The sequence below is a fragment of the Triticum dicoccoides genome, chromosome 1A (genome assembly GCF_002162155.2).
Source record: "Triticum dicoccoides isolate Atlit2015 ecotype Zavitan chromosome 1A, WEW_v2.0, whole genome shotgun sequence".
NCBI lineage: Eukaryota > Viridiplantae > Streptophyta > Magnoliopsida > Poales > Poaceae > Triticum > Triticum dicoccoides.
Genome location: NC_041380.1, coordinates 272,173,645 through 272,182,853, shown reverse-complemented (window position 1 = coordinate 272,182,853; position 9,209 = coordinate 272,173,645).

Sequence of the window (9,209 nt, the reverse complement as noted above, 5' to 3'; positions counted from 1 at the left end):
TAGAGACCTATTCTGTGCAACTCCAAAAGTCCTGAAACTCCATGGAACATCTTAAAATAAATAAAGAAAATTCCACGCCAAAGATGAAGGCCAGGGGGCCCACACCCTGCTCACGAGGGTGGGGGCACCCCCCTAGGGCGCGCCCCCTACCTCGTGGGCCCCTGGTGGCTCTCTGATGTCCATCTTCTCCTATATGAACTCTTTCGATGAGAAAAAAATAAGAAGGAACTTTTCAGGACGAGACTCCGCCGCCATGAGGCGGAACCAATCTAGAGCTCCGGCAGAGCTGTTCTGCCGGGGATACTTCCCTCCGGGAGGGGGAAATCATCACCGTCATCATCACCAACACTCCTCTCATCGGGAGAGGGCAATCTCCATCAACATCTTCACCAGCACCATCTCATCTCCAAACCCTAGTTCATCTCTTGTATCCAATTCTTGTCTCAAAGTCCGGGATTGGTGCTAGTAGGTTGCTAGTAGTGTTGATTACTCCTTGTAGTTGATGCTAGTTGGTTTATTTGGTGGAAGATCATATGTTCATATCCTATATGCATATTATTACCCCTCTGATTATGAACATGAATATGCTTTGTGAGTAATTACGTTTGTTCCTGAGGACAAGGGAGAAGTCTTGCTATTAGTAGTCATGTGAATTTGGTATTCGTTTGATATTTTGATAAGATGTATGTTGTCTAGCCTCTAGTGGTGTTATGTGAACGTCGACTACATAACACTTCACCATTATTTGGGCCTAGAGGAAGGCATTGGGAAGTAATAAGTAGATGATGGGTTGCTAGAGTGACAGAAGCTTAAACCCTAGTTTATGCGTTGCTTCGTAAGGGGCTGATTTGGATCCATATGTTTCATGCTATGGTTAGGTTTACCTTAATACTTTCGTTATAGTTGTGGATGCTTGCAATAGAGGTTAATCATAAGTGGGATGCTTGTTCAAGTAAGAACAGAACCCAAGCACCGGTCCACCCACATATCAAATTATCAAAGTATCGAACGCGAATCATATGAACATGATGAAAACTAGCTTGACGATATTCCCATGTGTCCTCGGGAGCGCTTTTCCTATTATAAGAGTTTGTTCCGGCTTGTCCTTTGCTACAAAAAGGATTGGGCCACCTTGCTGCACTTTATTTACTTTTGTTACTTGTTGCTTGTTACGATTTATCTTATCACAAAAACTATCTGTTACCACTTATTTTAGTACTTGCAGAGAATACCTTGCTGAAAACCGCTTATCATTTCCTTCTGCTCCTTGTTGGGTTTGACACTCTTACTTATCGAAAGGACTAGATAGATCCCCTATACTTGTGGGTCATCAAGACTCTTTTCTGGAGCCATTGTCGGGGACTGTAGCGCCTTTGGTAGGTGGAATTTGGTAAGGAAAAATTTATATAGTGTGTTGAAATTTACTGTCACTTGCTACTATGGAAAGTAATTCTCTGAGGGGCTTGTTCGGGGTATCTTCACCCCGTCCAGTAGAGCAAAGAGTTGCTCCTCAACCTACTAAACCTATTGAAAATGAAACTCCTTTTAAATTTCCTTCGGGTATGATGGAAAAACTGCTAGCTAACCCTTTTACAGGAGATGGAACGAAGCATCCTGATGAGCACTTAATATATGTGGATGAAGTTTGTGGATTATTTAAGCTTGCAGGTATACCCGATGATGTTGCTAAGAAGAAGGTATTCCCTTTATCTTTGAAGGGAGACGCATTGATATGGTATAGGCTATGTGATGATATGAGATCATGGGACTATAAAAGATTGAAGTTGGAATTTCATCAAAAGTATTACCCTATGCATCTTGTTCATCGTGATCGCAATTATATATATAATTTCTGGCCTCGCAAAGGAGAAAGCATCGCTCAAGCTTGGGGGAGGCTTAAATCAATGTTATATTCATGCCCCAATCATGAGCTCTCAAGAGAAATAATTATGCAAAGTTTTTATGATCGCCTTTCTCATAATAATCAAACCATGCTCGATACTTCTTGTGCTGGCTCTTTTATGATGAAGACTATTGAATTCAGATGGAATTTATTGGATAGAATTAAACGCAACTCTGAAGATTGGGACCTCGACGAAGGTAAGGAGTCAGGTATGACACCTAAGTTTGATTGTGTTAAATCTTTTATGGACACCGATATTTTCCGTAAGTTTAGCACTAAATATGGACTTGACTCTGAGATAGTAGCTTCTTTCTGTGAATCTTTTGTTACTTATGTTGATCGCCCTAAGGAGAAGTGGTTTAAATATCATCCTCCCATAGAAGTAAAAGTAGCTGCACCTATTAAAGTTGAAGAAAATACTATCACTTATAATGATCCTATTGTTCCTACTTCTTATGTTGAGAAACCACCTTTCCCTGCTAGAGTAAAGGATCATGCTAAAGCTTCAACTGTTGTTCGTAAAAGAAATATTAGAACTTATACACCTCCTAAGCAAGTTAAAGTATAACCTAATATTGCTATTGTTAAAGATCTCTTGTCTGATAATATAGATGGGCATGTTATTCAGTTCGAAGGTGAAACTGCTAGAATTGCTAAACCTTGTGATAAAGATAAACATAGACCTGTGGTAGGCATGCCTATTATTTCTGTTAAAATAGGAGATCATTGTTATCATGGCTTATGTGATATGGGTGCTAGTGCTAGTGCAATACCTATTGACTTATACAAAGAAATTATGCATGACATTGCACCTGTTGAGTTAGAAGAAATTGATGTCACTATTAAACTTGCTAATAGAGATACTATTTCACCAATGGGAATTGTTAGAGATGTTGAAGTCTTGTGTGGGAAAACTAAATATCCTGCTGATTTTATTGTTCTTGGTTCCCCACAGGATAGTTTTTGTCCCATCATATTTGGTAGACCCTTCTTAAACACTGTTAATGCGAGGATAGATTGCAAAAAGAATGTTGTTACTATTGGTTTGGATGATATGGTTCATGAGTTTAATTTCTCTAAATTTAGTAAACAACATCGTGAGGAAGAATTACCTAGTAAGGATGAAATTATTGGTCTTGCTTCTATTGTCGTACCTCCTAGTGATCCTTTAGAACACTATTTGCTAGACCATGAGAATGATATGTTCATGAATGAAAGAAGGGAAATAGATAAAGTATTCTTTAAACAGGAACCTATTCTGCAACACAACTTGCCTGTTGAAATTTTAGGGGATCCTCCTCCACCCAAGGGTGATCCCGTGTTTGAGCTTAAACCTTTGCCTGATAATCATAAATATGCTTATCTTGATGAAAAGAAGATATATCATGTTATTATTAGTGCTAACCTTTCAGAGCATGAAGAAGAAAGATTATTGAAAACTCTGAAGAAGAATCGTGCTGCTATTGGATATACTCTTGATGATCTTAAGGGCATTAGTCCCACTCTATGTCAACATAAAATAAATTTGGAAGCAGATGCCAAACTAGTTCATGATCCTCAACGACGTCTGAATCCTAAAATGAAAGAAGTGGTAAGAAAAGAAATACTCAAGCTTCTAGAGGCAGGTATAGTCTATCCCGTTGCTGATAGTGAGTGGGTAAGTCATGTCCATTGTGTCCCTAAGAAGGGAGGTATTACTGTTGTTCCTAATGATAAAGATGAATTGATTCCACAAAGAATTATCACAGGTTATAGGATGGTAATTGATTTCCGCAAATTAAATAAAGCTTCTAAGAAAGATCATTACCCCTTACCTTTTATTGATAAAATGCTAGAAAGATTATGCAAACATACACACTATTGCTTTCTAGATGGTTATTCTGGTTTCTCTCAAATACCTATGTCGGCTAGAGATCAATCAAAGACTACTTTTACATGCCCTTTTGGTACTTTTGCTTATAGACGTATGCCTTTTGGTTTATGTAATGCACCTGCTACCTTTCAAAGATGCATGATGGCTATATTCTCTGACTTTTGTGAAAAGATTTGTGAGGTTTTCATGGACGATTTTTCTGTATATGGTTCCTCTTTTGATGATTGCTTGACCAATATTGATCGAGTTTTGCAGAGATGTGAAGAAACTAATCTTGTCTTGAATTGGGAAAAGTGCCATTTTATGGTTAATGAAGGTATTGTCCTGGGGCATAAAGTATCTGAAACAGGTATTGAAGTTGATGAAGCCAAGGTCGATGCTATTGAAAAGATGCCATGTCCTAAGGACATCAAAGGTATAAGAAGTTTCCTTGGTCACGCCGAATTTTACAGGAGGTTCATTAAGGACTTCTCAAAAATTTCTCAGCCTCTGACTAATTTATTACAAAAAGATATACCACTTGTCTTTGATGATGATTGTGTAGAAGCATTTGAAATACTTAAGAAAGCATTAGTCTCTGCACCTGTTGTTCAGCCACCTGATTGGAATTTACCCTTTGAAATTATGTGTGATGCTAGTGATTATGCTGTAGGTGTTGTTCTAGGGCAAAGAGTTGATAAGAAATTAAATGTTATTCATTATGCTAGTAAGACTCTAGACAATGCTCAAAGAAATTATGCTACTACTGAAAAAGAGCTTTTAGCAGTTGTATTTGCTTGTGATAAGTTCAGACCTTATATTGTTGATTCTAAAGTAACTATTCAAACTGATCATGCTGCTATTAAATACCTTATGGAAAAGAAAGATGCTAAACCTAGACTTATTAGATGGGTTCTCTTGCTACAAGGATTTGATTTGCATATTGTTGATAGAAAGGGAGCTGAGAACCCCGTTGCAGACAACTTGTCTAGGTTAGAAAATATTCTTGATGACCCACTACCTATTAATGATAGCTTTCCTGATGAACAATTAAATGTTATAAGTACCTCTCATAGTACTCCATGGTATGTTGATTATGCTAATTATATTGTTGCTAAGTTTATACCACCTAGCTTCACATACCAGCAAAAGAAAAAGTTTTTCTATGATTTAAGACATTACTTTTGGGATGACCCACATCTTTATAAAGAAGGAGTAGATGGTGTTATTAGACGTTGTGTACCTGAGCATGAACAGGAACAGAACCTATGCAAGTGTCATTCCGAGGCCTATGGAGGACACCACGCTGGAGATAGAACTGCACATAAGGTATTGCAATCTGGTTTTTATTGGCCTACTCTCTTCAAGGATGCCCGTAAGTTTGTCTTGTCTTGTGATGAATGTCAAAGAATTGGTAATATCAGTAGACATCAAGAAATGCCTATGAATTATTCTCTTGTTATTGAACCGTTTGATGTTTGGGGCTTTGATTATATGGGACCTTTTCTTGCCTCTAATGGATACACACATATTTTAGTTGCTGTTGATTACGTTACTAAGTGGGTAGAAGCTATTCCAACTAGTAGTGCTGATCATAACACTTCTATTAAAATGCTTAAGGAAGTTATTTTCCCGAGGTTTGGAGTCCCTAGATATTTAATGATTGATGGTGGTTCACACTTTATTCATGGTGCTTTCCGTAAAATGCTTACTAAATATGATGTTAATCATAGAATTGCATCTCCTTATCACCCTCAGTCTAGTGGTCAAGTAGAATTGAGCAATAGAGAGCTCAAATTAATTTTGCAAAAGACTGTTAATAGGTCTAGAAAGAATTGGTCCAAGAAACTTGATGATGCATTATGGGCTTATAGAACTGCATACAAAAAGCCTATGGGTATGTCTCCGTATAAAATGGTTTATGGAAAAGCATGTCAGTCACCTCTCAAACTAGAACATAAGGCATATTGGGCTATTAAAGAGCTTAACTATGATTTTAAACTTGCCGGTGAGAAGAGGTTATTTGATATTAGCTCACTTGATGAATGGAGAACCCAAGCTTATGAAAATGCCAAGTTGTTTAAAGAAAAAGTTAAAAGATGGCATGACAAAAGGATACAAAAGCGTGAGTTTAATGTAGGTGATTATGTATTGCTATACAACTCTCGTTTAAAATTTTTTGCAGGAAAACTTCTCTCTAAATGGGAAGGCCCCTACATTATCGAAGAGGTCTATCATTCTGGTGCCATAAAAATCAACAACTTCGAGGGCACAAATCCAAAGGTGGTAAACGGTCAAAGAATCAAACATTATATCTCAGGTAATCCCATAAATGTTGAAACCAATATTATTGAAACCGTAACCCCGGAGGAATACATAAGGGACACTTTCCGGAACGTTTCAGACTCCGAAAAGGAATAGGTATGTGGTACGGTAAGTAAACCGACTCCAAAACAATTTTAAGGAAATATTTCTCCGTTTTGGAATATTTAGAAAAATAGAAAAATAAGTAGCAGTCCGGGAAGGACACAAGGGCCCCACGAGGGTGGTGGGCCCGCCCTACCCCCTGGGTGCGCCCCCTACCTCGTGAGCACCTCGTGTGCCTTCCAGACTCCGTTTTCTTGCACGATACGTATTTTGGTCGGTAAAAATTCATTATATATTCTCCTGAGGGTTTTGACTCCCGTATCACGCAAACCTCCTCTGTTCTTGTTTCGAGCTGTTTTCTATCAGGGTTTTCCAGGCTAGGGATCATGTCGTCTCCCTCCTCCAACAATGGTGACAACGATGCTTGGCTAATGAAGATAGATCTGAAGAGGGAAGAACCCACGAGGGTCAACAAGGATGAAAGGATCAAGAAGGCCACGGAGGATCAAGCTCCAGCAGCAAAAGACACCCTCCAACTTGATCATAATGTTCTTACCCCAACTGAGATCGAAGCTTTCAAGATGATTGAGTTAGCTCGTATACAAAACAAGTATCTCACACAAGAAAATATTTTGTTGAAGGAGCATGTTGTCGCACTCAAGGGCATTATTCGCAAGCTGGAGGACCTCTTACGCTCGATGTGCGATTATCCGTCACCTCCACCTTCTTCACCGACAAAGGAGATATAATCACATGGGTATGGGCACTCCCCTTGGCAACTGCCAAGCTTGGGGTAGGTGCCCCGGTATCGTATCACCATCACAACTCCTATCTTTATCGTTTTTCTTAGTTCGATCCTATTAGAAGTATCTTGATCTAGTAGAATAAAGTTTATGGCATGATCTAGTTTTGAGTTTTGCTTTATGATCTCTCTTTGTAATCGAGTCCGTGAGCTATATATAATAAATATTAGTGTTGAGTCAAGGGCTTGATTATTTTTCCATGATCTTGGGCGAATAAAAGAAATAAGAAAAGAATAAAAAGAAACAAAAAGTTCATATTGATCTTATTGAGAGTAATGACTTCACATAGAAAGAGTATAATGATTAAAAGTTGTTGGGAGTTGGCAAACATAGCTTTGGTCATTGTTGCAATTAATAGGAAGTAATAAGGAAAGAGAGGTTTTCACATATAGATATATTATCATTGACATCCTTTATGATTGGGAGCACTCATTAAAATATGACATGCTAAAGAGTTGATGCTGGACAAGGAAGACAACATAATCAGTTATGTCTTTCTTATATCTGAGATAAAGTATGTTGTCATGGATCCTCTAAATTGTTGAGCTTGCTATCGGTGTACTAGAATAGGGGTACCCTAGTACCCCGAACTTGTGCACGGGCAGTTGCAGCACCCCGCGGCAAGGCTTGCCGGGCGAACGCCAAGATCCTCCGTGGTTCCCTTGGAGCCATTCAAGAACAAAGTATTTAAGCTCAGGAGACAAGGCCCCGGCAAGAGGAGCTTGCCGGGAAGGCCAACCAAGGCACTCAAAGGAACTTGCCGCGACACGCCGTGTGCTCCGGCAAGGCAACAAGGCCCCGGCAAGAGGAGCTTGCCGGGAAGACCAACCAAGGTACCTCGAGGCCCGGTGCGCGACAAGCTTCCGGACCCGACAAGATAACAGCAGCGGCAAGGCGCTTGCCGCGGCAGGCGGCCACTCTGTGCCCACGCTCCAGCGCATCCACCAACGTGTCGTTCTGGGGGCCTCTCCAGGCGCGCGTGGCGGGAGGCTGTGCAGCCAGCGGTGCGCAGTGGCATGCGAAGCTGACAAGATCGCCATCGTGGCGAACGGTGGCGCCCCTAACGGTCCTTTTCTGCACTGTTTGGGCGACTCAGACGGGCATTTAATGCCCTTGTCCCCTGCCGTTAGGGTTAGGTAGGGTGCACTGTACAAGTAACTGTACCAACCACCTCACTTTTTACATTTGTACCCTTCTCTGCGTTGCCACCTGTCGGTGACCCCTTTAGCGTATAAAAGGAGGCCCATGCGCAACATAGGTGGGGTTCGACTGGTTCGGAACCCAGAAAAACACTACGCTCTCTCTCTGGAGCAAGAACACAAGATAATCAAACAAGCAGCAGTAGGAGTGTTATCTCTCCGGAGAGCTCCGAAGTTGGGTAAACTGCTCGTGTGCTTCGCCTCGATCTGCTCTTCGTGTGATCTCCGCCCCTCGCCGAACCGAAAGGGGCTCGGTCCGCCGGCCCCATAGGTGTTCGTGGATCAGTTTCCCCGACATCTTTGGCGCGCCAGGTAGGGGGCGTCGAGATTGTGTGAACCTGATCCGGCGTTCACACGAGCTAGATCTTCATTCCCTTCATCAACATGCCACCGAAGAAGAAGACTTCAGCGGCAGCCGCTCCGTCCACGTCACTTCCGCCACCGTTGGAGCAAACGGGTGGTGGAATGGACGCCGGCGGAAGAATGGACATCGATGAGGAAGCTTATGATGCTGCCAGGTCCAAGGACAAGGTTGCACAAACCTTGGCGACTGTACATGTTCCGCGCCACTCTCAGGAGGCGCAAGACCAACAGCGTCATGGCACTCGCAGTGCCATGCGCATGATAGGCCAAGACCAAGCTGGTGGATCTCGGGGCGCTCAAGACCAGCATGCACGCCAGCGTGGTGGCACGAGCGGGGCACGGTCGCCTGGATGGGATACTGCTCCTTCTAACATCTTTAGAAGTCTGAGCACGTCCCGCTCCTCGCGCCGTCCGCCACTGCCACCCACCACTCCAGCAGAAGCTTTGGCGCGAGCTCAACTGCTCCTAGATTACCCTCCGACGTCGGACAAGATCGACGAATGGAGGGCCACCATTCAGAGTCTCATCGGCTACGCCAACAGCGACACTCCATGGCGGCCGAGCGCGTCGCCGCCGCGGCAAGGTTGCCGGGCGCGAGCCGGTGGCGACGAAACGGGTGGAGGTGCAACTACCATGCAATCACCACCCCGAAGGCCAAGATCGCCGACTCGCCGGATCCACCTCGACAGCGACTCCACCGCATCGTCGGATCCACGAGCTCG